We start from the raw sequence: 27,186 nt of genomic DNA on the forward strand, positions 1-27,186 counted from the left end.
TCTGTAATTATCATCACTGTCTTCATCTTTCATCCTGGTAGATTCACCAAATGGCAAGGCTCCCTATAGGAGAAATTCATTCATCCAGCTCTAATTTGGCAGGTGTGTATATACAACTGTGATTACATACTTGCACCACTCAAAGGTGAGCAGCGAATTAAAACTTCCTGTGAGAATCATCTTGGTCATTTCCTTTTTTTCTTATTGCCGCTGCTGGTGGTAACCGGCTGTGTGTCTCTGCAGGCTCCTGTCCTGGCACCATACGTGACTGGATGCTTTAAAAATTATTTAAAAAGGTGTGCTCATAAGTGACAGGAAAATCCCTGAATTGCCTAGTTCTGTATTCAATCAAGGTTTAGGAGGTTTTTTATTATTCCTATCTAATAATAAAAACAGCTTTAAGGATGCAGACTCAAAGTCTCAGCTGGTAGGATCAGGCAAAAAGTCCTGTTGCAGCAAATTTACTGAAAGAAGCAACTGAGATTTTGTGTAGTTTAAATTTTCCCTAATCCAACACATCCTGTATTGTGTTCAAAGCATAGCTTCATAGTGTGATTCTCAGCTAGTGTGCATAATTAATTTACTAATGCAAATGGAAAGGTCCAGGCAACAGCTCTTATAAAAAAAAAACAAAAAAAAACAAAAAACACCACACCTGCAGAAAACCTCAGGTTCTTAGCTGAATGGTTAAATGGTTGAAAATTCACAGCCCTGTATTTGGTTTTTTTTACATGCACATCAACCTATTGTCTGTTCTGAGACAAACCTCTTTGTTTCATTATGCTCAGAAGTGGCTACTTGCCTATGGTTCATGCTCTGACCATCCAGCCTCATTGATATAATTTGATCTATTATATTTTTTTTAACTGTTATGTACTCAGAGCTCAAATCTACCTCAACTGTACAGTAGCCAGGAAATCACAAAACTTTCTTACTAGAACTCTGGAATTAATATTTTACTAACAGTAATAACAGAGGAGCCATGGCCAGAATGGCTGCATGGACCAAGCTACAACCTGATTTTTTGCATCCCTTAAAGACAATGTTCACAAGTCGAAGGTGGGCTGCCTTTGAGGGAGGGTATGAGAGAAGTACGCACTGTTGCACTGCCTTTGTCCATAGTGATCAGTGTTATTTTATGGCCTAAGGTCAAGGGAATTAGGCAAAATTCAAAACCAGATGAGAAGCAAACTAAATATGCTAACAGGTTCACCAAGAGTCGATTTTGATTATGGACCATGGGACAGGCAGAGAGTAGAAGGTTGTGGTCCATTCCAAAATTCAGATTTTCAAGAAAGCCAGACCACAGTGACTGATTTGATACTGAAACTTGCAGAGAAGAGGGAAAGTGGTGTCTTGCTGGATCTACTATGACCATTAGCTATAAACGTTGGAATGAAAAGCATGTTTTTTAGAAGTTTGGAAATGTTAGGAAAAACTGGGCTCTCCTTAGTGATGGTTGAGACAACTGGTGCAGCATTGATGGTATCTGCTGTGTAAACAAATACATTTCAGATGACTTTGGGCTTACACGGCAGTGTCTCCTAGTGCTTCAGCAGAAAGCTAGGAGTGCTGCTTCAAGGGATATTACCAAGTGGCTTCTAACTTCTCTGCCAAATCAGCCATCCGTGCTGGCATCTTGGCCGGGAAGGGTCTCCTGTGTGACAGGAGTGAGCATCAGGAGCTGAGCTCTGTGTGGCTCCAGGCAAGCCCTTCTCCACCTTGTCCCTGAGAGCTCTTCAGCAGGAGAAGCAGGGGAGCCACTGCTTAAACCACCCTGCAGAGCTATAGTTCGGTCTGGGGGTCTGCTGGGGTTTGGCTTTTCCTGTTCCCTACTTAAACTGATTCTGCTGCAGCTGTGATAGTTAACGAAGTGCTGAAAATGGGAGCTGTTATTCAGCATAGAGGGGGAAAGTTTTCCTTCTCCTGGCTTACTACAGGCTCCACAAGCCATTCAGATGGGTTGCAGGGGAGGATTTGGCTGTTAGCTCAAGAAGCGCCATAGTCTGATGAATAAGGCTTGGGAGTTTCATAAACAAACATCTAGGCAGCTGCATCCCACCCAGGTTGGTGATGGGAGGACAAACTGTTAGTTCTACGAGATATGGCTGAAGGTCTCCTCAGTTACTGCTCTCCTGGCTTTCCTCTGCAACAAGTGAAACTGCAGGCATTCTCCTACATGCAAAAAGGGACTTTCAATTTAGGATAAAGCCATTTGCTTTGCTTTGCGTTTGTCAACAAAAGTGTTGACATCTGTCTTGTTTTGGTTTATTGCACATAAATCACAGCTGTAGACATTCTCCAAACTAGTTATTACTCACAAATAAACACAGACGTGTAAGACATTTGCTAGCATGTTTACTTTTCCAATATGAAACTAATGAGTGACATCATTCTCTAGCAGCTGTCTTGGTTGTGTAGCCCTTCCCTGCAAGAATTGTGCCCTGAGAATGAAAAAAAAAAAAAGATAAATCAAAAAACAGTAGAATGATAGCAAACATATAAGTATAGTTGGATCATTAATTGAAATAATAAATTACTTATTTCAGCAAGATCACGAGTGAATTTGAATCCTGGACTTTCAGTTCTATGCAAAGAGCCCTGAGAATGTTTACTTAAGTGAGAAACATTCTCTGCAAGGAAATGGTTAAATAGGGACCTCAGGAATTCAAAGATAAGGTCCTGCAAAAGAAATACTAAAACTCAAGGGCCATGCCCTTAATTTATGTACACCATTGGTTACAACTTATATCCATCAAAGACCTACCTCTTGATGCTTGTTCAACATTATTTGGTCTCCTTGAGCTTACAAAAATTGATCTTGTTTGATTTTAATCTGTAGGAGCTTCTGTCTTCAAGCTCTAATGACTTAAAACTTCACTTAAAACTGCTTGTCTGTTATCACTGATGGTTCTGGAGAACCAATTCTCCAAAGACATTATATAGCACCAGCAATCAGTGGAGGCCAACTCTTTTATTTGCCAATACCTTCAGCAGTGTTTATGTGAGTTAAGTAACAATAATATTCTTCAATATGTATGTTTCCTGCATCTGTGAGATAAGTTTTGCCAAATAAATGAAAGAAGTATGTCCAGAATGTACAAGTGAGGTATGATGTGCCATTTACAGCATGCTCCAGAGGCAACTTGTCAATAGAATTGCTTCTCTCTCAGCAGCATCTGGTGGAGGTGCAGACAGAAAATCCCAAAGAAACACCAGTGATGCCTAAAAAAATGACAAAGTAATTTTCAAGTTATTTTCAAAGGAGGTATCTACTTCCCCCATGGTATGACAATAAAGCTGTCACAGATTTGAGCAGGCAGTTAGCCCCAGAACACAGTCCTTCTGACCTCAGTGTTAGTACAAGTCAGATACAGAAGTTGTAGATAAATATCTCAGAGAACCTTAGAGCTGAGATGGTCTGCTCTGTTCATCAAAGACTGAGCAAAATTTTGCTTATAGTTACATTTTTTGGAATTTAGAGATAGTACTAAACACAGTGAGTAGGATACTCGGTCCCCACAGTGCACTGGGGTACCACTAGACCTGTTGTGAAAGCTGAGTACATAACATGGTCTATGCTTAAGGGACATCCACTGAAAAGGTTTGGCTTCAACCCTGCAACAACATTGTTAACTTCAGAGAACATTGCATTATTTGTTTCTTTCAGTGGGAACAGGATGAGCCCAAAAAGAGCCCTTGGGCACATGAGTGCAGATCAGTTTATTTCCTGTGAGTTCATCTTTGATACCTCTGTCTATCTATCTTTCAAAATCATGTGCTTCCAAATGGAACAGAGGGGAGTTTTTTTGTTTTCACTGATTTGGTGGCAGTTGCTTTGTTTTGTGTGGGTTTCTGTGGTTTGTTTGGGGTTTGTTTGTTTGTTTGTTGTTTGGGGTTTTTTGGGGGGGAGGTGTTTTGTTTTGTTGTGGGGGTTTTTTCCTCACTTTTGACAAGGGAAACACTTTTTTTCATCCACTATTTGTGGATGTGTCTGTAGGAATGAACCACCACAGAGGCACTTTGAAAGGGCTTCAATTTAATGATAGTTCAGTACCAAATTCTGACTGGTTATGACAACTCCCAGGGAGATTTTCAGACCTCATTTTCCCTGGTTTTAATCCAACCCCTGTTAACAATGTCCATGAGATGATACTGTTACCTATGAGGAAGCTCGTGTAAAATGAACTGGTGTTACAGTACAGTTTCTAGTAGACCACATCACGCTGGGAATATGAACAGAATCTGTGTCCCAAAAGCCTTTTCACTGTGTGGAGGGCTGACTCAATCTGGTTGACTGCTTCTGGTTTCCTTGCTATAAGTGACCCCACCTGTAATTGCTCAAAACTGCTGTGTATCTAGAGTGTCTAGTTGGGTATCGTTTGACAGGACAAAACATGTATTAAAAAATAAAAATTAAAAAACAAAAAAAAAGAGGAAGGAAAAAGCCTGTGACAAATAATCTGATGCTTACACTGGTATGAAATTTCTTCACGCATTTCAGCAGTGCTCTGTTTTGCAGCACTGGAACAATTTAAGCCCTCAACAAATTTAGACCCTTAAAAGGGACGCAGCAAATGTTAACCAAACTTCTTTCCCCACGCCTCCAGGGCATTGATTTTAAACATCTAAGCTCCACTAGCCTTTGGATTTCCAGTTTTAGGCAGGAAGTTTATCAGAAAGGAAATACACATGCTGCAGGAAAATAGAGGCCTCTGGTACTTTCCAAGTCAGCATTTACGTGACTCGGGTTCATTTTGAGAAGAATAATTTATAGCAGTGTGAATAAATATTAGCAATGAGTTCTAACTGTCCAAACACGATACATAATACCCTGGGAAAATTTCCTCTGCTGTGTGCTAATGACTGATTGCTGGCTTTTATGTTGTAAGTGACTGTAACGAGTAAATCATTTGAAAATAACTGACATGCTCAGGTTTGTTTAAGCAGCACTTGTCAAACTGCATCTTCAAGCCAATGTGAGATACGAGTTCAGTTTTCTGCTGCAATCAGTGTGGTCTCTCAGCCTGCATTTGTAAGCAACCATGCAGGATCAGCTGCTGAACATTATATATATATAAAAAAAAAAAGGTTTAGTGTGATTTGCATTGCACAAAATTGGCATTATATCAGTGTCCCTTCTCATTGAAATAAATACATTTAGATATTGAGTAGGTGCATAACTCATTTGGGAAGATCATCCTCAGGCTAATTTTAAGAGTCACAGTGAAAATGTATTCCTTCACATGCTCAATTTGTGTGGCGAGAAACATTTTCAAGATGTTGTTAATCACACCTTGTGACTGCTCCTCTAGCTGTACCCATGGTGTGTAAAGCTTCCTTTTTTCTTTTTCTTATTGCAGCTTTACTGAAATGGCTTTTTCTATCACTTTTTAGTCATCCAAGAGGAGACTGTTGTATGCGTCTCTCCTTGTCTAATGTTGCTTCTTACTTATGTGGGAAAACATTGAAATTTCATCATGAAAGAAAACTATGTAAAATGTTGCTTTGCTTGTCAATTGCATCTCTTTGTTGGTGTTAGCAAGAGATGTTTTGAAAGGTTAGGACCAGTTTCTCACTCTCTTACAAAAGAAATAAAGCGCTTGGGCAAGTTGATATCTAGACATTGCAAATTTTCCCCTGACTGCTGAAGCTTACATTTCGTGTGCTGGTTTTCTGCACAAACAGGGTTTTCTGAGGGTTTTTTTTTTTCATAGAAAAACAAGCAGAAATAAAGAAAATAGTGAAAAAATGTAGTCACACAATTTACAGGAGCAATAAAAATTTCTCTACTTTCTACCTACTTTCTTATCCCAGGTGACAGTTAACACATTCATCTGTCTTGAATTTCTCTTTGGCTGTCCTCATTGTAATATCCAGGTGCTGCAGTTTACTGTTAAACAGAACAGTGTAGGAAGGAAGTCTTGGCCCTGTTGATTTCTGGCTTTGACAAGGACACAATTCATTTAAATGTCACAAATGAGATTCATCTTTTTCATTTCTTCCAACTGCCTGAGAGTACAGGTTTGGGTTTTGAATTGCTTGATGTGAACATCTGCACTTAACTGTCTTAAGAACCCAAATCTGATTTCATGGGGGCTACCAAAATCTCACCAAGGTATTATAATGGCTACGGTTCACTGCTGATTTGAGCCAGTCTTGAAGTGGTAACATGGATTTCAAAGGTTTCATCTCTTATTTCCAGTTTGTTGAGCCTGACAGTTTATTTGCTCAGCATTCATATTAGTCAGATGAGATTTTTTTGCCTTTTATTTGCCTTACTTTCTTTTGCATATCTTCGTGGAAAGGTGAACCTGTCCATTGAATCAAAGGGTGAAACTACTCCACTGATACAGGATAAGTGTTTGTATCATGGAAGATAGTTTTCCTCTGTTTTAATTTCTCACAAAGTATTCACATAGTTTTTAATAATGTTTTGTTGGGGGATGGCTCTCTGTCTGCATTTGTGCTCAACTCTGCTTACTTTGGATCCAATGCACTCATCCAAACTGAGTATTCAGTGAGCAATTCTCTATCGCAGTCATATGCATAGCTTCTTACCATCTGGCATCTCTATGGCTACTACTGGCCCAATGCAGTTTCCATGGTAGTCAATGGAAATTTTTGAGGCTGATTTCACAAAGCAATACATACAACACAGGAGAGAAAATATGTTAATCTTGAAAAGGTAGTAACAGAGCACGTCACTGAAGAATACATTTTCTTTGTTTTACCCTATTTATGTTGCAGGGAAAATGCAATGCCTGCCAGACAGATGAGGACCACTGACCCCAGATTCATCTGATATTTTTAAAGGGATGGAGAATTGTAAAACTGAGCCTCCTAAGCACAAAGTTAGCAGCCTAATTCCGCTGCTGTCCTTGAGAAAAGAGCTGTGGGGTGAAAGCAATTATAAATTGTGGTTGAAATCAGATAACAAAGCATATTTACAGATTTAGAAAAAAGGTACCTCCCTTAACAGCTTTTTGCTGTTATGAAAAATAATTCCCTCTAAGTCCTACTATGGTTATGTTTGTTTTAACAAAGGTATATGTGTGCTTGATATCTGATTAATACAAGTCCTCCGTTGTTGCTATAGCTTTTTTGGGAATCAGAGAATTAAAAGATCACATTGAACAAGGTTCTCAAATTAGTTCAATTACTGTAATCAGGGACAGAATCTTGATTGTATCTCTGTCATTTGCTTCACGTGCTTCTAATACAATGGTAATACGAGAGCTAGCAGTTTCCATCCCTTTGACCCTCTTATGAGTGAGACCAGAACCTCACCAGGAGAAAGGAAGCTACACTATTTGAAAGTGATTTTCACTTAGACTTTCTAACTATTATATTTTTCTCCTCTCTTCAGTTTATTCTTTTTTCTCTGTGTTAAAAATCACTTGGCTTCCTCTGGAGAGATTTTCCCTATCCCATGCCCTCTTTACTCCCAGCTTCGCTGACCCTCTTTTTACCTTTCTTTTCACACGGTACACAATTTGGGTTCTTTTCAAACAAATCTGAACTTTTACTTTGTTCTGATTTTATTTGTGGCCTGAAAAACAAAGCGCATTAACTTGAAACAGACACTGAATTGCCTATGGGGGTAACTTGCAAAGTACTGATGCTTGGAAGGTTCCCAAAAGAAAACAAAGCCCAGCAGTCTTGACTTGTTTGTAGAGCTGATGGGAGATCATTGACTCCTAAACCTTTGCCATCTCCTTCCAACCAGCCCCCTAAAATAACAAATACATGGGCTATGTCAAACAGTTATGGTCTTCTGAATCATGAGCCAGACATAAGAGTGACATTTAGACTGTTCCTGCACATGTAAACATTAGTAGCATAGTTTTGGGGCAGCTCTGTCACGCATAGCAAAGCTGTACTGATTTACTCCCGCTGAGAATCTGGCCTGATGTCCCATATTGAACAATTGAAATGATGGATCTAGAAAACAAAGTTCACTCCATGTGGCATGAAGTACCTCTTTGGTGGTTTTGTTTGTTGCTTTCTGATGATATGCCAGGCAGTCTACAAGCAGGGAACCCATTTTCACAAGCCTGAAGTCTAATTTAGAAAGTAAAGCTGACAGGCCATGTTACAGGCAACAGGACCAAAGACCAGACTAAGGAGAAGAGTGGGACTTTGTAGTTGTGAGATACCCACACCTCAGTGGCTGAGAGAATGTGTGATTTGAATCAGCTGTGTAGCAAATGCAGGTCATTCATGACACTTTAGCGTTCATTTAGCTGACAGAAGTTAAATATTTTCTCTATGCTTGTGTAAAAAAAAAGAAAAGGGGGCATTAACACAGGCAAGTTCTGCAGTCTAAGTGTTTTTAGTGATAGCCTGGAATAAAGTAATTGCTTACATGAAAGTGAAAATTTGATACTGAAATTTCATTTTGTTGCTAAAGAGGTTGAACATTTTTAGCCATATTGTGGAGAAATGCCACTCTTCATTGAAGCTGTGTCGTACATATAGTTTCAAAGTTTAAACAGCAAAAATTTTGCAATCTTAAGGGTTCCCAGATGGAATTAGCAGAGAGACAACAGAGAAGGAAGAAGGCACCTCTAAATACAACATTGGCAAAGGAAGAAAGGAGGGGTTTTTTTTCTCCTGATCAAATGGAAACATGAATAGGGCTACTATCAGAAATGCTACTTATTTCTATATTGGTTTCAGAAACAGCAGTAGCGTTTCCAATGTAACTGCTGGTAGGATGTGGAGATGTAGCTTATGCCTTCATAGTGTCTCCCATAGAAAAAAAAAAAAAAAAAAAGTGGTAGTGTGGATTCTTCCTGCTTTCAGTAGGATTTGCCACAGTCTAAACCTGTGTGTTTGCTCACCAGGCTTGACTGCCTTACCTTGACCAATGATTATGATTCATGCTCATCACATAGCACTGCGCAGTGTCATGCAACCAGTGTCCACTGTGCCAGCAGTGTCAAGCCTTCAAACAACAAAGGTTCTTCTTCAAGCACTGGCATGTGTTTGAAGGGCTGAATGCCAAAGGTACAGTGCATATTAATTTGATTTGGAGCCTGCCAGTCATACAAATTAGTGGGGATCTTGATCACAGAATACTTTTTGTTGTTGTTATTGATTCACCCTTCGTGCTTACCTAAGATATGCTTGCATTTCTTTGTTTGGCTTGCCTTAGCCTTCCTTCCTCCCCTCTTTTTACTTTCTTGTTCTTTGGACACAATAATTTCACCTGTATAGACATAAATACTCATCTAAAGAAAATAACACATAATAAATAGCCATACTAAAAGAAGAAATGGTTTGTTATCTCTCACCTCTTGGGCACAATGGATTACTTTGGCAAGAAATGTGACATGGAACACCTCATTTCTCTCATGCAGTACCGTGGCTCCCTGGGGTGACTCCAAAGCAGGCAATGGAGTTACACTCTTGTAAACACTGACGGGTGAAGCAAGACGCCAGCCCTGCGAATTTCCTCTCACAGCACCCTCTCTTCCACTGCATTATGCAAATGTATTACGCGTGTTCACTGCACTCAGCGTTTCTTTTTCAGGCCCTATCTATATAGAATTACTGAAGTCATCTAGGTAATAACTTGAAAGAAAATAGACTCATTCAATGAAAGATTTTGAAATTGCAATCAGCCCTTGAAAGAGGGAATGAAAACAGGGACAAGTAACAGATGGTGGTGGTGGCTAATCTTTCAGCCTATTATTTTACCATATGGGGGTCTATGCCACAGACTTTCATGCTGAAAATAAAAGAGAAATTAATCATTGTGTGACAATATATTAGTTAAATAGCTCTGTTGCAGTGATACTTGCCTCCATCTAGAAACCATATGCAAGAGTATAGGCTCCAAAACAAGATACAGCTGCATGTAGGCTGTTTTTGTGGTGACAGACATCATATGACTTCAGAGGAAAAAGAGCTACACCATTTAGTTTACACATAGAAAATGAATTTTCTGGCTATGCTAAGGAGTTTGTGAAAGGAAACCTACATACAAACACCCGATGGACTCTAATAGGAAATTATACCTTCTCTGTGGAATTGAATAGAGAATTACATCACATGCATAGGACTCTATAGGATAGTTAAAAAGAGAAATTATTTCTTTCTGTATTGTGCTGGCAGTCTCCTAGCTGGCCTTTCTCCACTGGAGGTAGGAGTGCTTTAATAGCTGCAGGCTTTTATAAGTCACTTCTATTTGACTATAGTAAACATCTACAAATTTATGTATTAATTTCCTATCAAACTTCACAAGATTTTTCTACAAGAGGAACACCCAAAGAGCAGTTGTATTTATTCTATTTCTCTTGTAAATGTTTCCTTAAAATACTATCAAAGTAAGATCAGTTCTCCATCAGTAAACCAGAACTAAGGTACTAAACTTCTAGTTAACTTTCCTGCTGGCTATCTTCTCTGTGACTAAATGTGGTAATGAGAAGGACCAGCTTCAAAACATTCCTGGCTCCATCTGATTACCAGAGTGTGTTCCAGAACTCATTCAGGCTTAACATGGTTGTTTTAGTCATAATAAAATTGATTTTAAAACAAATACTGGGCAGTACAGGTTCATGTACTGTCATTAAAGAAGAGAAGATAGGATAGATGGTCCATCTTGAGCCTGCTTCAAGTCACATGGTCATACCCATGCAACAGCACACAGAGAAAAACTCTGAGATCAGGAATTGCTGTAGCCATCCACTAAATGATCTGATCAGTTAGTTGACTCAAGTAGAGCAAACCGTTCTTGGAACAGAAGATGACTGAGTAGCCAAGTTACTAATTTATAGCACTTTGAAATGGACTGCAGCCAGGAAGTCTTCATTTTATTCTTTGCTTCAGACACACTTGTTCCCTTAACCAACTGTTCACCCCTTACCTACCAAACTGTCAAAAAATCACTGCAGTGCTTCTTCGTTGGTGTCACTGTCCCAACATGCTATGACCAGAAGGACATGAACGAATAAGAGAAGGAAAAGGTATTCCTATTCTCTAGACCCTAGTGCTATGATTGCTGAGAAGCAAAATCTCCCTCATGTTTTATTGTTATTGTAGTGAGATTGATTTTGCTGATAAAAGGAAGTAGATTTTGTACCCTATTCTTAAAACAAAACTCAGGTCTGTAACAACAGCCAGAACCCACATTACTGCACTGCATAAGAGCTTGAGCTCTCATTTTGCACCATTTGGGCTCAGCCTAACCATGGTTAATGCTCTGAAATGCCACGGGCTTTTTGGGAGATACTGCCAAGGCCAGGCTCACAACTGCACTATAAATATAAATAACTGTCATTAGTGGTTTGGAGATGCATGTCTATGTAATGGGGTAGGGGCAATAAGAAAGCTAGAGGTCAAAAGTGAGTCATGAAATTTTGAGAGGCTAAAGAAAAGCAGAGGTGAAGGTTGCATCTCTGATATTTTTTCCTTTTGTATCTTTGATTCCATCTTTGCAGAAAGGGCATTTTCCTGTGTGTGCATAGTAGGAAAGAAATATGCACAATTTGACAATATATTTCATGCATGAAGTGCTGACAAAATTAATCTGGGGTTCTGTCACAATTTACTGTGCTGCAACTGGCCTCAGTGAATGGTTCCCCTAGAACTCCTGTGCCTCTGTCTACCCTTTTTCTCCAGCCAGCCAGAGGATACTTTTTAACCTAAAATCCTCTGAGTAGAAGGCAATTTTAGAGAAAGCCCAAATAATAATAATAATTAAAAAATCCTTATAAAAACATGATTCAAATTACACTGATATTGTGGTTAGTGGTTAAAGCAATCATTGCTATACCTTCTTTTCATATAACTTTCTTTCAACATTTGTCCCTGAGTGACACAGTCAGTTTTATCAGACTTCACATTACTAATCAAAGTACAGACCAAGCCTCTGACACTGCCTTTCAAATTAAGGATTGAGTTGAACCATAAAATGGCTCCAATTAAAATAGTTTGGGACAGAAAGTCTAAGATGAATCTGAGGGGGGTTTTAGGGTTGCTTTTTTTTTTTTTTTTTTTTTCCCCATTCACCAGATTAGTGCATTCCTTGTTTGGTTTGTCTTGAACTTCTTTGTTACCTCTATTCTCCTTTTCAAACATCAGTAATAATATTACTCTGTGAATTCAGGTAGAGATTTAAGTATTTATTTAATAATAATAATAAACACCAAACTTGATAAATAAACATAAAATAAATAAACATAAAATACAAGCCTTCTTTGGTTTAGGAAGGGAGAAAATTTTAGTTAGAAGAAACCATTTGTCTAGAACTCATCAACTTTTTATGTACAGTTATATTGAACTACTTAAAAGCATGGTATCACACAGAAAGTCTGATCTGCTGATCAGTTTAGTGATGTATTTCATTTCCCAATTAGACACTCAAACATTAATGTGAGTATTTTCCTTGTCTTTTGTTCAGGTCTTGGTCATACAAACACAAATTTAGAAAGTGTCTGTAGTGCTGCATTGAACCTTCTTCCTGGTTCCTAGAGAGCCGTGGGGAAAGAAGAATAAATAAGATCACTTAACAGAAAAGTTGAATTTTGCTCACACTTCAGTATAAGTCTGCTTATTGTGTTTCTGAAACACACTGAGAAGGCAAAGTCTTACCATCAGAACAGACTGATTCATGGTTTATATGCAGCTAATTGCTTACTACTTAACCCACTTTTAGCTACGTCCCCATAACCAGGCTGTTTCAGTCTTTAAATGTATTCGAGTCAGTTCAGGAATATTAATTTGTTCCACTACCCAGAAGGGTGCCCAATTGTTGGGTCAGCTGTTAAAAAAGGGAAAATAGTCATTTGCACCAGGCAGCTTGCTTTCTTTCATTTGATCAGATTACAAATGATTAATCAAAACTAAACACTTCTTACAAGCAGGCAGTTCCCTGTATTTGAGGAAAGTCTACATTATTTAACTCACTGCGTGCCTTTTGTGAAGTACAGTTTGCCAGTATTATGTATTATTTATTCATTAGCCACTCCTGAATGAATTTGCTCATATTCTGCTTTAACTTGTACCATCAGGGCTTGTAGTCCAAGCAGGAACATACAGCCCCTATACTATTTAGGTAAGGAAAGTTTATTACTTCACATTCATAGAGCCCTGGTTCTCCTGAGCCCTATAATCACAAAGGTCTTTTACTAGCATGACCAGGAAGTGAACTCACATCCATTTCTCAAGGAATCCACAGTCTTCAAGCTTGAACATGAAATTACAGCTTCTGCAGCTCTATAAGAACATACTGTGACTTTCATTCTGTTGTGTAACAATGTATTTTAAAGCCATTATGGACAGTTCAGCAGCTGCTAGAAATCAGTGTATAGCTCTCAAAGCCAAAAGAGCTTCACTTGTTAGCAGAGTTTGCTGAGGACTTGACCTCTTCTCATTCCTGCAGAATTCTTCTGAATCAAAAATGGTTAAAAAAACCTGATGCTTCAGGTTGTACTTACTTGGTCAGCACTGCTAACCTGGAATAATCACATTACTAATTGAAGTTCTTCCGGATGTACAGTAGTGACATTCAGAGAACAAGCCCATCACAGGTGACTTGGCTGCTCTCTAAAGAATCTGTATGCTTGTAAAACCCAACAGGTTATGCTTCTCCTTGTGTGGAATAGTGCTCCCATGTGTCAGGAAGTCTGTTTGCCATCACTGAGCTACTTCCACCTCAGTACAGGTCCTTGATTAAATCTCTCTGTGAAACTTTCCATAGTTAAAGGTTCAAATACCTCTTAAGAATTTGAACTGGGCAGCTGATATGTAACTTATCTTTACCAAGATGCAAGCCACAGAGCAAAGGCTCAAGATGTCTTTGCTTGCTTTCATCCTCCTGCTCAAGGTTTGTGCATGGGCACAATCAGCATTTTTTCCTAATGAGGCTATAGCTGACCTGGAGCAAGGAAGCATGCTGGGTGGAAAGCCTCGCATCAGCACTCACACCAAGCACTGAGGGTGGCTTTGTGCACCGTGACGTTTTGCAGAGTAGGGACATCACATTTTGAAAGTCCATGATCCCTCAGGGATTCTGACTCATGTGGTGCGAAAATGAAAGATGAATTTTTGAATGGAGCATGAGGGACAGCTTCACAGTCCTGCATGCAGCTACTTCAGTAAATCAGAATGGTTTCCAAGGGCCTCCAGCTGTGTTACAGCTCTTCTGTTGCTGCTCCTGGAATATTACCAGAGAAAAAGGCAGCATCTTACACAAAGGCTGTGATCCTATAAATGTCACTAATCAGAATCCACCTACATGGAAGCACTTTTAGGGTAGAGAACTTTGGTTTCTATATCAGTAACCAAAATCTCTAGCACTCTCTGGATTGGCTTGGTGTGTTGTAATAGATAAGAAGAATGAGGGAAAGGTCTTGTTTGCCAAAAGACAGGACTTCTGTTGTTTCCTGTCTGAAATTCTAGATGAATAGTTGCATGATAATTTAGGGGACTAATTTGATGTGATCTTTCTCTTCATTTACCTCACTGAACCCTGTTAATAACACCACAGACCTAAAACTTTCATGCTTTAATAGGCAAAAGTTGCAAAAATCAACATGAGAAAAAAAAAAAGGCAATTTTTCAAGACAATGATTTGCAGCAGTAATACCTTCCATCTATCTGCCTTTGTGTTAATGTATAATGTATTTTTCTGACTTTAAATTCATTTTGAATCCTGACTCTCTAATCTCTGTAAAATTTCTGGTGGTGACCTCTACTTCTTGCATAATTACTGCTAATGAATAGTTTAAAATGCCTCGTTGAGTTGGAAAGCTATTTATGTAGTTGTTATCCAGCCCAAAGTTTGAATTCCTCATAGTCTTCCTTGTATGTTTGCTTAGAAGGAAGAGTTATGGCTGTTAACAACCTGGCTGCACTGAGGAATTGGTTCAGTTATCAACTACAGGGGAAGGCTGAGTGGAGGCTGAACCTCATGCTAAATGTAACCAATGCTTCCTTCATTTGCTAAAGTAATATGTTACTAAAAGCAGGATTTTATGGAAAATTGGGGCGTGGGCAGCGAATGGTCTTGCTGCTCTACTCTATCTCTCTTCCTCTCTTTTTCAAAAGAAGCATTGTCTTTTTGTTGTTGCTGTTTTTTCCTGCTTTACATGATTCAGTTTCATCTCTGTGAGAGCTGCATCAAAGGACTGAGAGGTAAATAAGATCCATGGGCAACTTTGGTAAAGCTGCCTTGGTTTGAGTGATATTGTGCAGGGTTGAATGGGTGGAGGATAGTGACCCAGAAGGCCTTCTTTAGCTCTCCTTGCCTGAAATTTGAGCAAACTGAGCTTCTGTGGACAACTAAGGCTTGAGTCTTGAGTCTATATCTGAAAGCTTTACCTGGTTTCCTCTTTATTAAAAGGGTATTCAAACATTATCTCCTGGCTCCAAACCTGACTGAAGATGAAGTGATTGAGTGTTTGAAGCATTAGAGAGTTGCACTGGAGACCCTGATCAGCTACCCCACAGATGTCCTGTGTGACTTTTGGTGTCCTACTCAATCTCTCTGCACCTCACTTTCCCATTTATTTTAAAGTTGCGCTTCCATGCTTCTGGGAAAACTATGAGGACAGATATACAAAAAATCTCTGTAGTTTCTCAGCCTTTCTGAATGGGGATATTACAGAGAGAGGTGAAAGCTGCTCAGTTGGTAGGCAGCTGTAGTAGCACAGAAGAAAAGTCATTGCCTCAACCTTTTCCCTGTTGGGAATCTTTTGACATTCCTACAATACAGTTTTTCAGCATGCTTCCTATTGCTAAAGCATACTTGTCTTCATTCTGATCTTCTCCCACATGAGAAGATGTAGGTAATGGTATATCAGTGAGCCTTACTAATCCCATGTTAGCTGAAAATATGGATGAAGGACAAGACATTGGCTGAAGTTATGAGAACTGATTCCTGCAACTTCTCCAAGAGGTGGACAGGTGGAGAGTGTATCCCTCTTTCCCTACAGATAATAGAAACGAAAAATCAAGAGTGTCTGGAGAAGCAAAGCCTTCCATTTTTGAAGGGAAAAGGTATGTCAGGAAGGAGGGGCTGAGGAACCTGATTTTGTTTAACTGTGTGTCCAGGCAAGATTAAATGAAATTGGCTGAGTCACAGGAGAAACAGACAGGAATGATTCCATGATTCAGGGAAAAATTATAAACTGCAAGATAAAGATTGAGGATATCTCTGAGGACTTTCCCCTAAGACCAAAGATGCTCCACTTGAATGAGGAAACATAAAAAGATGTGCTGATTTTATTGATCCACAGCCTTATATCTCGTATGTATCTAAGAGTCTTCTGTTAAAGACCCATTCACATTTTGCCCTAGAGGTTTGTTTGTAAGCCCTGGGGTACACAGAGGCTTGAACTCTGGCAAAGGAGATGTTTAGGCTCTGTGCTTGGTGGGCTAGGGGAATAAGTCATCACAAGGCCTTAGGGGCCCCACATGGTGACTCTGTGCTCACATTTCCACAAAAAGAGACTCTACATCCTCCAGAGAGGTGGGCAGGTGCTGGGAGGACCATGGACATCACAGGAAGAGTGCATCAGTCCCCATAGCCTGATGAGCACCCAGATGAGAGTGAATAGGTGTGTTGGAGTAGGTGGGGGCACACACTGAGGGGTCAATGGCAGCAGTGATCTTACCTGCATGGCTGGATACAGGGACACCTAGTATGAATGTGATCTTGGGTCATGCTTCCATCCAATGAACCTCTTGGCTCCACTTTAGTTTTGTCTGGCTTTTAAGAAGGACCAGCCCCTGATAACTCCAGGTGGCCACCCACTGCGTGTTCTCATCCATCTGGAGTTCTGTCACCTTGCCACTACTGAGTCCCCCACCCTCATGAATTTCACTGCCATCTGGTTTTCACCTGATAATCTCAGTTTTTATTGGAAAAGAAATACATTTTTGGTGCTTGTGGCTTTAGAGAAAAATCTGAAATACGTGAACTTTACGTATTGTGAAAGAGTGTGGGCAAGCTAAAAGAGCTAAGCATTTATTATTTCTAAGTCTACTTTTTAGCATGTCTCGAGAATTTTGAGGCTGGATAATTAATTGGGATTTTTTTTTAACACTTTGAGGTGATGGTAACACATTTCTGAATCTCTGGATACAGCACTATGGAAAAAGCAAGACATGAAGAGGCCATATCCTGCCCTTTGCACATGTTATGTCTATCTGGAGCCATATCACAGAAGTGAAAGGGATTACTTCTGGCAAACAGGAAGTCTACTTCTGGCCTCTGGATTTGGGGGAGAGTTTCTACTCTCCAATTTCCTTATGTCAGCTCATGTAACCATAATTATCAGGCCCTGTTCCCTCTTATCCCAGTCTCCTATTTGACATCTGTGCAGAACTCTGAAATCCCAAACATGTTGGTGTGAATCTGTGCAAGCACTCTGGTTCTGGGATTTCTTTTTTTTTTTTTTTTAATTTGAGGGATTTATTTCTTTTTTTCTGGTCAGGTGCACAGCACACGCCTGATTCCCACAACCGAGAGGAAGCAGTTTCTTGGTGTTCACTCTCCTGGGCAGTAATTACAATTTGTCAGGAATGCAGTTGATTTTGTAATTCAGCATTTCCCCATAGCACAATTGTGTAACACCTATACAAATACTTGTTCCTGTTAAATGCTTGGAAAAAAATAAAACATTATAGTGGTAGCCAGAACAGACCTAAGGTACTTGCAGAAACAAAATCTTATCTTTCCCTGTCCTTGAACCTGGTCCAATGTTCATTAAAATAGTCAGTAACACTCCCATTGACTTCTGTAGGAATAACTTCAGACCCTAAATATTTGTAGTTCCTGGTAAATGCTATAATGATGGCCCTAATCTATTTATATATTCAGGTGGCATAGTAGAGGTAAAACAAGACTGCCATCATTGCTCAAATATAAATCTTAAGGGACAGAACCTGTGCATCAACACAGAACTCAGTTCCTGTGCTCCTGCAATAACTGCTTCCTCTGATTATAAGTCTGATAAAGGGACCAAACTAATTTTTTCTGATTATTTTTTTTTTCTATTGAAGCTTCTTCTTATGGTGTCGGGCTAGTACTAATTTACACCATCTTGTATACTTTGTCAAAAAGCCCCAAAGAAGAGGTTAATGTGACAGACACAGTAGCAGTGGTTACTACTTCCTGGGCCTTTTTAAGTCCTTAAGAGTAAGCATTTAGAGCAGAACAAAAGTTGTGAAATCTGGTAGTTACAACCCAGGATTTCTTGTGATTATTGAATAGCTGTAGTATTACGCAAGACAACAGCAATGAAGTTAGAAAATGGGAATGCAGAACAAGCAGTTATGATTTTCCGTAATTTTCTTTTAAATTTAATTTGGAAGGAAAAAAGTCCAGGATAAGAAATACTTAAGGAAATATTTTAAAATCGAATATTTGTAGCCTGCTGGTGAGAAATTACATGGTTATCAAAATATCTGCTGTTCTCCTATGGAAATAAGGCCTTCAGACGTCTGTCCCCATCTGGAAAACAATGCAATTGAAGTGACTGACAAACTATTTGCACAGTGATGGCTCTTATTTAGCCTGCCATCCCTACCAAATTCCTTGAAGTATTACCCCCCTCTTCTTGCCTCATGGTGCTCCTACAAAACAGGCAGAAGTGTAGACTCAAAGCAAAAAAATTTTAAAAAGTTTTGAAGACTGTGGGATTTTTGTCCATTTTGGATGTATGATTGTATGAACTATGTGAAAAGCATTTTGGTGTGACACTTCAGTGTCATTCATTTAAGCAGAAAAAAATTTTTTTTTTTTTTTTTTTTTTTTTGAGCATCAACTCATTTGCACGAAGCTGTTCTTTTTTTTAAGAGTGGTTCCTTATTGCTTTCCCTGTGTAGAATGGGAAGTTGCATTAGTTCTCCAGATTAAGTGAGAAAAGTGTATTGTCTCATTGATATGAGTGTCCCACTCCTTCTACAGTGTCTTCTAAGCCCCTGTAGCAATCTGACTGGTAGAGTCTTCACACTTTAAGTCAGAGCACAAATAAAACAGTCTTAGTATAGTCTGTGTCTTTTTTTTTTCTTAAGGAACTAATGCTTTTTGCAGGCATAACACTTTTTCATATCAAGTGAAATCCCTGCAGACATGTGATTTTTACTTGACTCAGGGGTCAAAAACAAAACAGAAGATATACCAAGTGGTGGAGCAAACAACTTTCTTGATGTTAGGAATACCACAAGGAAATTTTGAAGGAACTGAGAGCCAGAAAGCCAAAGCTGGGCGGAGAGCTCCAGGAAAGCTTTACCACGTGGGAGGTACCAGCTCTGAAGGAGCCACATCCCTTTCCAAGGGTGGGGATGAACTGATGAACTGAGTAAACACTTTCCATTAGGCCAGTCCATCATGTCTCTGGGTATGTGGCTTACCATAGGGCTGTCACCACAGCTGTCATCACATTACTTTGCCTGCATCCTGGAGCCACACTTGACTTGTGAACCACAAGAGGTTCAAGAACCATGAGGTCATGATCCTTCATCCAGCTGATTTCTCTACCAAAGACTGTGCATTGATTTCCAAGCAAAATAAAATTGAGATTCACTTTAGCTTTGTAATTTTACAATGCAGCTGGAGCTTTATATTTTTGTGTCAAAAAGAGTCCTAAAGGTAATGACATTTCAAATTGTTCCTCTGAAGCACTTTGGGTCCATAAGAGCCAGGTGAAGCTATCATGCTCTGTATGTGTGTGCACACATGGAGCTTACAGTGTTGAGAAGAAATTAGATATAGAAATCTAGGCTTTGGTTACCCTTGACTGGAAAAAAAACAAAAGAGATAAAAATAACAGCATTCTCAAGTGCTCCCTACACAAAAGTTAGTCCGTAAAAGTTAGGAAATCTACCCCAAATCAGAAGTTTTAAACTAAATAAAAAAAGATGCTATCTATTTGGATTCAAGTGTTAAGCTGTTAAGATGTATATTTCCAAGTTTTTTTCAACAACCTTGAGAGTGATACGGTAAATATGTATTTTACTGTGTTTTAATAAAAATAGGATTTCTGCAAAAGATATTTCTTTCAGGTTATCTGATGAACTCTAGCCAGGTCCCTGGTGGCAAACCACTTGCCTTTTTTCTACATTGGACCTCTGCCTCATTGACCAGCTTGTTTCTATATAAAAAGGGTGACTGGAATTTGCAGGTATGTTAGTTATTGGTGATTTCTCACTTGCTGTGAAGCCAGACCTTTGACAATTATAAACAGATGCCTCTGTAACACACTTGGTTCTGCTCAAAAAAGTGGAAAAGAGGTTTTATCCCCTATCAGAACAATAATAGTAAAACCATAGTTTTACTGTAGATAGTAAAACCTATGCAGTCACTGCCAGAAAAAAAAAAAAAATCTTCATGATAAAACTATTCATAGTTTGATTCAAAACCAGTATTTTTCTACCTAACTCACTTATTAAACTATGCTTTATCCAGTGCAAAAGTTGAGCAGAAGTGAAGCTGGGCTGAGGATGTTAAGTCTGTTATTATTCATCAAACATGACTTTCATCTGGAATAGCATGGCCAAATTCAGTGTTTCTGCCAACAAAGATTGTACTATCTGAGAAATATTGCCTGCCTGTCTGTCTTTAGGGGGGTGGGGGGCAGTGGGAAAAGTCAGATATTCAACATAATAATCCCCGATTTACAAAATACTAAGTTCTTAAAACCGTTGTTCTGTACTACTCTAGAAGTCAGACACACGTGAGCTTCCGAACTGCAACAGCGACCCAGACATAGTCTGTAGTATCTCAGTTAACTGCAATCTCAATTGAAGCTTGACTGTGTGCAGAAAAACTCAACCAGAAAATTCTTAAAAACATGAAATAACTACTACCATCTAATGTTTAAATGTTGTTATAGTGATTAATAATGCTTTGCAATAATATGAGTGCATCTCTACCTTTTTGATAATAAACAGATTGTATAAACAATATACTTAGAAGCTCCCATAACCTGATGAATCCATTATGGAATTATATCTTTAACTCATATGCAAAACTAATTATAGGAAGAATGTGTATGCTGCAGCTGGTTGAAAACAATGGTAATTTTAAAAGCTTTTTATCTTATTTTTGTAATCCGCTTCTGCTTTATTTTGTATATACTCATCACTAGAAGACATCAAAAATCTTTAAAAATCAAGTTACACTGGTAACAAGACCTGGGTGTGCACAGAAATCTAAGTTTTGATTTTTTTTTTTAATTAGTGAGTGCTTTGTGCAGTTCAGTGAAACAAACCATGTTTGCCAGTGTTTCCCCACTTAATGTACTTTATGAGAAAAGTCCAGGTTCTGAAGTATTTAAATCAATCTAATTGTCTTTGACATTTCTGCTACTTTTTGTATTTTTTTCTCCAGGATCTGTGTCTCTTTTTGGAGACTGGTTCTTCCTCTATCTCTGTTTTTTCTCATCTTCATATTACCTTCCTTGTTGTTTTCACCTTCCTTTTCATCAATGAAGTTTCAATGGACAACAGTCTTTACATCAGAAACTTAATGTCATTCTCATTGAAGAATCAGACATCATAAGATTATGGGCACATCTACTCTACAGTCATAGGACAATAATGTAGACATCTATGCTAGCTTTAAACTGTCTCACTTGGTTAACAATGCTCAATATGAATCAGCATGAGCTCGTTTAACCTACTAAGAAAAGTCTGCAGAATAAGTATGCACTAAATCCCACAAGACCTTCTTTGATGGGAAGTTACACTGTGTGATAATTTTGATAATCCCTGTTTAGATTTGGGAGATCACTGCTGGTGAAAAAGTGAAATCTTTTACTATCTCTAGTGTGTAAGTATTTGTAAACCTTTAGGTGTGAGTTGTCTTTCCACTGTGTCTGGATCCCAAAGTGGCTTTTCTTCTCTTCCAGTCAGATGAGGCCGTCTGTGCTAGAAGAGCTTTTGGTTATGATCTGGATTCATACTTCACATAAGTGTGGAGATTAATTAAGTGAGGAATGGATACCCAAGACACTTATAATTAACGCCTTAAGTAAGTTATAAACCAGGACTCCAAAGATGAAAGCTCACTGCTTGACTGATTTTACTAAATCACACATTCCCTCTCGACCACTGTTTTAAGGGCACAATCTTTGGCAGTTCCATGCACGTGATTTGAGAATTATTCACTTCAAAGTTTTTTGCTTTATCAACATCACAGTATTTTTTCCCAAGCGCTGCAGTACACGCTTATGTTAAATTCTTTGAACTTGCGTCACTTTGTGAGATCTGATTAAACCTTTTAGACCTGCAAGTAGATGTTTTGCATATTGAAGAACTTGTTCTCATACCTAAATCTTTCTGCCTCCTGGGGTTCCTCACATGAAAGGTATTCTCCATCAGCTTTTTCAGATGCTTCTATTTTCATCCTGGAAAACTATGATGATTTTAGGGGGGATCTAAGAAGGAGCAAGTTACTTTGAACCTTAGTTTTCTGCTAGAAGGTGGGCAGGCTTTTTGGTTTCAAATTTAATTTATTAAAAAAAAAAAAACAGAAAAACAAACAAACAAACAAACAAACAAAAACCAAACAACAAAACCTCTAACAGCTTTTGACAAATTGGGTAATTTTTGTCTTGGTATTTTCAGAGGCAGTGTTTGGACTCTGGTCCAATACTCCCAAAGTCTAAGAGAACTGGGGACAAGAAGGGAAGCCAGTATGTCTAAAAGCAAACTAGGAGTCAAAGTAAAAAAGACATCCTTCAATAAGTGGAAATCCAAATGAAGCACACAGAAAAGATAATAAACTTTCTGGCAAGCTAAATGTGAAACTATAATAAAGCTGGCCAAAAAAGGGTTCTGAGGAGCAAGGGTGCAAAATCTAACAATAAAAGCCTTTTTTTTTTTTTTTTTCAAATACATCAGAAGCAGGAAGTTTGCCAGCAAGTTGATGGCACCAATATATTACTGAAACATAAAAAGACCACTATAGAAGAACAGGTCTATAGCAGAAAAGCTTGAAAGTATTACATTTGTAAATGCTCGTTATGGAGGGGCTTGAGGAAGTTTTCCTGTTGGAGCTATTTGTTGGGAACCATCCTGAGGAACTGCTGATACTGGAATGGTTTGATAGTAAAGGGGATAAGAATAAATCAGCACAACAGCAGGGCCAAGGGGCCATGCTGTACATGTGCAACTCGTCCAAAAGCTCTACAGAAACTCGAAGAGGAGTTCTCTTCCTGCATCCTAGCACTTAGGTCAACCTTTTTTTTAGAGATACATGACATTCTGTAGGTGATACGGCTTTTTGAGAAGGCTTCAGGACAACCAGGAAACTGCAAACTTGTGTATGACTTCCATACTTCCAAACTGGTATAATCTTCCCTTACTATAGCCAAAACAAAACCAAAACAACTAAAAGGAAACAAACCCCGTACTTATTACAGACCAATGCAGATAAAATTTCCAGCCTGTCTTCATAACATAAATAAGGCAAATATTACTGAGTGAGACCTGTGAGATCTTTTATTGCCTTTTGCTATGATGCTAGTTGTATTATATATTCATTTAATTTATAAGAACTTAATCCAAAGTTTTATTAGAATATTCTAATCTGAGTGGTTACTTAGGTGTCACTGACTTAAATGTTTGTCCTTTGTAATACACAGTTGTGTGCTATGGCACAGTTATGTTTCCTGTACACTTCAAGGCTATCTGCTTATAACCTGCAGTAAACTCTCAACTTGAAATGCAAGGTCATGAGGGAAATGAAACTCTCACAGAAGATAAACTAATGGAACACAGTTCTCAGTTAAAGGTGAAACAAAAATGTCCAAACACTAACTTGGTCTTCTCCAGAATAAGCTAGTGTTGTGGCTAGACTTTTATGGCAATACGGCTAATCCTGTGTAATTGTTCTAAATTCACCTGAAAGGTAATTCTGTCTTTTTAATCACTGTTTGGCTTTGGAGAGGAGGCTACCTTCTATTCTACCTTGAAGCCTTACCAGCTCACTCAGTCTAAATCAGATTCAAGCACTGCACAGTTGGTATAAAAAGTGGAAAGGAAGAAGTAATACTACCTAAAAATTGAATCGACTGTGAGACGTTTGGTGGTTCATACGTATGGGAGAAAAGCTGGTGTTCCCACTTCCTCGTAGCATTAGTGTGGCTGATGTGAAAGACTGGCCTCCGCTCTGTTCCCTATCCATACTACTCAGGGGAAAAATAAGGATTAAGGTTATTGTAAGTGATATTTTTGGTTAAGACATACCAGGGCCACCTGGTCCCTGCCTGATTGCCAGCGTAAGTCAGAACAGCCAGTTTATATCCCGTTTCCCCTGATCCCTTAGGAGCTCTGGAAAGCTATGAAAAAGCCTAGAGCTGTGCACTTCATCTCCTCTTCAGCACTCCCTCTTCTGTTCCTTGGTGCAAAATCTGCCACCTGCGTGAAGGACTGAAGGAAAAAACCCTTTTTGCCCATCTAGTGCCTCCTAAGAACCTTCTGCATAGAAAATGATTTCATGTGGCCATTTTTTTGCCCTTGTTTTTTTACAGTCAGTGGCATAAACAGACTATATATAAACAATCCTGTGACCTGTAGATAGGTGAGACTTATGTTGGTCAATAATAGCATGGTCAAAGCTTCAACTACTGTGCAATAAAACTCTCACTGTCTGTGTGGTACAGGGCTATGGCTTCAGAGACATTTTGCTTGTGAAGGTGCTGCCCAAAATGCCCATTGACATAAAGCAGACGTGTTAATTTCATCCCAGCACATTTTGGCTACAGAGAAGGTTGTTGGTGATAATATGTGGGCTTGCTCCTTTTGTTTTGATTTAGGGTTAAGTTTTACTTTCCATGGCAGGGTCTTGGTTTAACTTTCAGATACAGGGTAGCTGTTTCTATTATAGCTAGAAAGCTTTGACAGACCTATCTGAACATATAGGAGATCTCTATGAGAAATGGTGTTTGGGAATCCAGCTGCACATGACATCTTAAACATTGACTTCTGATCCTTTAACACACTTTGCTTTTCTCTTTTCCCTTTCCTTTCCTTTCCTTTCCTTTCCTTTCCTTTCCTTTCCTTTCCTTTCCTTTTCCTTTTCCTTTTCCTTTTCCTTTTCCTTTTTTTCTTTTGTCATGAATAGAGTGTGGAGCCACATAACTGCAAATGCAACTTCAGATCTTCTCCAGGCGGGTTCAGATAAGTGGTTGTTGCCTTTATTATAACTTGAGCAAACGCTTTCATCCTGTTTTACAGGCACATACAAAACCTTTGTTTTTTTACTGGAGAGGATCACCTGCTTGTCTAAGATTACCATCAGAGCACACTGCCCATACTTTGTATGAAACATTTAGGAAGAGTTAAAAAGGACAAGTAAATAGTTTCTGCCCAATACATTTCACCTCTTTCTTTTTCATTTATGAAGATCATAGCTATCCACACTAATGAATTATTTGCTTTTAACCTTATTTGCCATTTATAGTTTTTTCTAATTTTATATATAATTTGTAACTTTTAAAACTCTGAGACAGAACTTTCTTAATTCCCTTAATTCAATACTGTTAGTGGAAGGGGGATAAATTTACCCAGATCACTTCAGATATACTACACTTACTCACTGAAATCTTCAGGTACCATTTCAAAAGTTCATCCAGACTAAACGTTTAACTTTTACAGTGGAGGAGAGAAATCCTCTTTGCCCGTCAAAAAGTTTGTGGGACTTCACAAGTCTCAAAAAGTCAGGACTTAGAAAACAGAACAAACCAAAACAAACAACAAACAAAACAACACAACAACAACAACAACAAACCCACAACAAAAACAACAACAAAACACAAAACAATTACCATTTTGTCTTAGTTATCGTCTTTCTTAAAACACTGCGAGGGTCGTAGTTGCCCAAGAGAGGGAGGAGGAGGAGGAGGCCGCCCCTCCCGCCCGGCCCTGGAGCCTGCCGGCTCTCCCGGTACCGCAGCGCCACCCCGCGGATTCCGGCGGCACCGGCGGCCAGCGCCCCTCGACAGTACCCGTGTTCGCACCCCGGGTGTATCCAAAATAGAACCGCTGCATGTATTACCTTAATGTTCCCAAACTAAAGGAAGCAGGGAAATAAAAATCTTTAAAATGCGTAATGAGTCCTTTCAGGGTGTTTGAGCTGGGTTTAACAAGCCATTAGCATATTATTCATAAGATCTGCCGTGTCTTGCTTCTGTTTGCCCCACTGGCACGCTTGTCTCTGGTACCTGGACTTGACTGGGAATTTCCTGGCTGAGGAACTGAACACCGTGTCTTGTGATTTAATAGGAAACAAGCTGTTGCTAAGGCCTCTGAGCCCTCAGAGCTCCGCAGCCAGGCGGACACCGCGGGGAGCCATCATGCCCAGGGGAGAGGAGTTGAGGAGCAACTCCTGCCTTGCCCACCCAGGAAACCCAGTGCCCTGCTCTCCACCTATGAGAGTCATCTTTAAATACAGCATAGTATTTCTTCTAAAGCTAAATTTCACAAAGTTTCCACTTTAATTCCCTCACATTTGTGGATTTCATTTGCAATACAAAAAAAAAAAAAAAAATTGGAGGAAAATCAAAGAGGTTTTTCATAGATAGCAGTACATGTGCATGCATTTTCTCTACAGTGGATCTTGTGTAACTGTCAGAAAGTGACTTGATTTCTGGAAACCTGATTTATGGAACAGCAGATGGATGGATAGCTGATCCCCAGGGAAAAAATGTAAGTCATCACTGACAAGCATGTGAAAAGACCACCAAATTCCAAGTTGATGTTGTCAGACTGATAACTGTATTAGCAAACATTTTATATAAGCTTAGCTTGTGTGTTCCCTGGTAACTTTGTTGGTTTTAACAGCTTACATAAATATAATGGATATGAGCATTTCTTTAAGATCTGGTGTATCAAATTATATCAAAGCATTGAGTGAGAAACTGGCAATAGGTCATCCGAAAGAATGCAGTTTGACATGAAAGGATTTTTGTCAGCTAAGGTAAAAGTTCTCCAGGGGAGGAGAGGGAGATATATTGTTCTTAAAATATCTGATTCTCCACACATCCGTGTTCCACTAACAGTACAACAGTAGTTAAACCTGGTGAGAAATATCTATTTCTCATTAGTTTTAGTATCTTAATTAAACATATTTGAACAATGAGACAAGGGCAGAGTGGCTGAGTAGACATGTCCCTGCAACTGATACATGCAGACAGAAGAGCTACATGGCAGATATATGTCGATATG

At 39.0% G+C, this 27,186-nt stretch overlaps 1 long non-coding RNA gene across 1 annotated transcript; it reads right to left on the reverse strand.

Annotated features, from left to right (window-relative positions):
• Window positions 1-1,722: 1,722 nt before the first annotated feature.
• On the reverse strand, window positions 1,723-25,861 carry LOC139827030 (uncharacterized). The gene is made up of 3 exons (XR_011737210.1): window positions 25,788-25,861; window positions 2,768-3,225; window positions 1,723-2,444 (listed from the first exon to the last, which is right to left on the reverse strand). It is a non-coding gene; the product is annotated as an uncharacterized lncRNA (long non-coding RNA).
• Between the last annotated feature and the right edge of the window lie 1,325 nt (window positions 25,862-27,186).

This window comes from Patagioenas fasciata, chromosome 1 (assembly GCF_037038585.1).
Source record: "Patagioenas fasciata isolate bPatFas1 chromosome 1, bPatFas1.hap1, whole genome shotgun sequence".
Classification (NCBI taxonomy): domain Eukaryota; kingdom Metazoa; phylum Chordata; class Aves; order Columbiformes; family Columbidae; genus Patagioenas; species Patagioenas fasciata.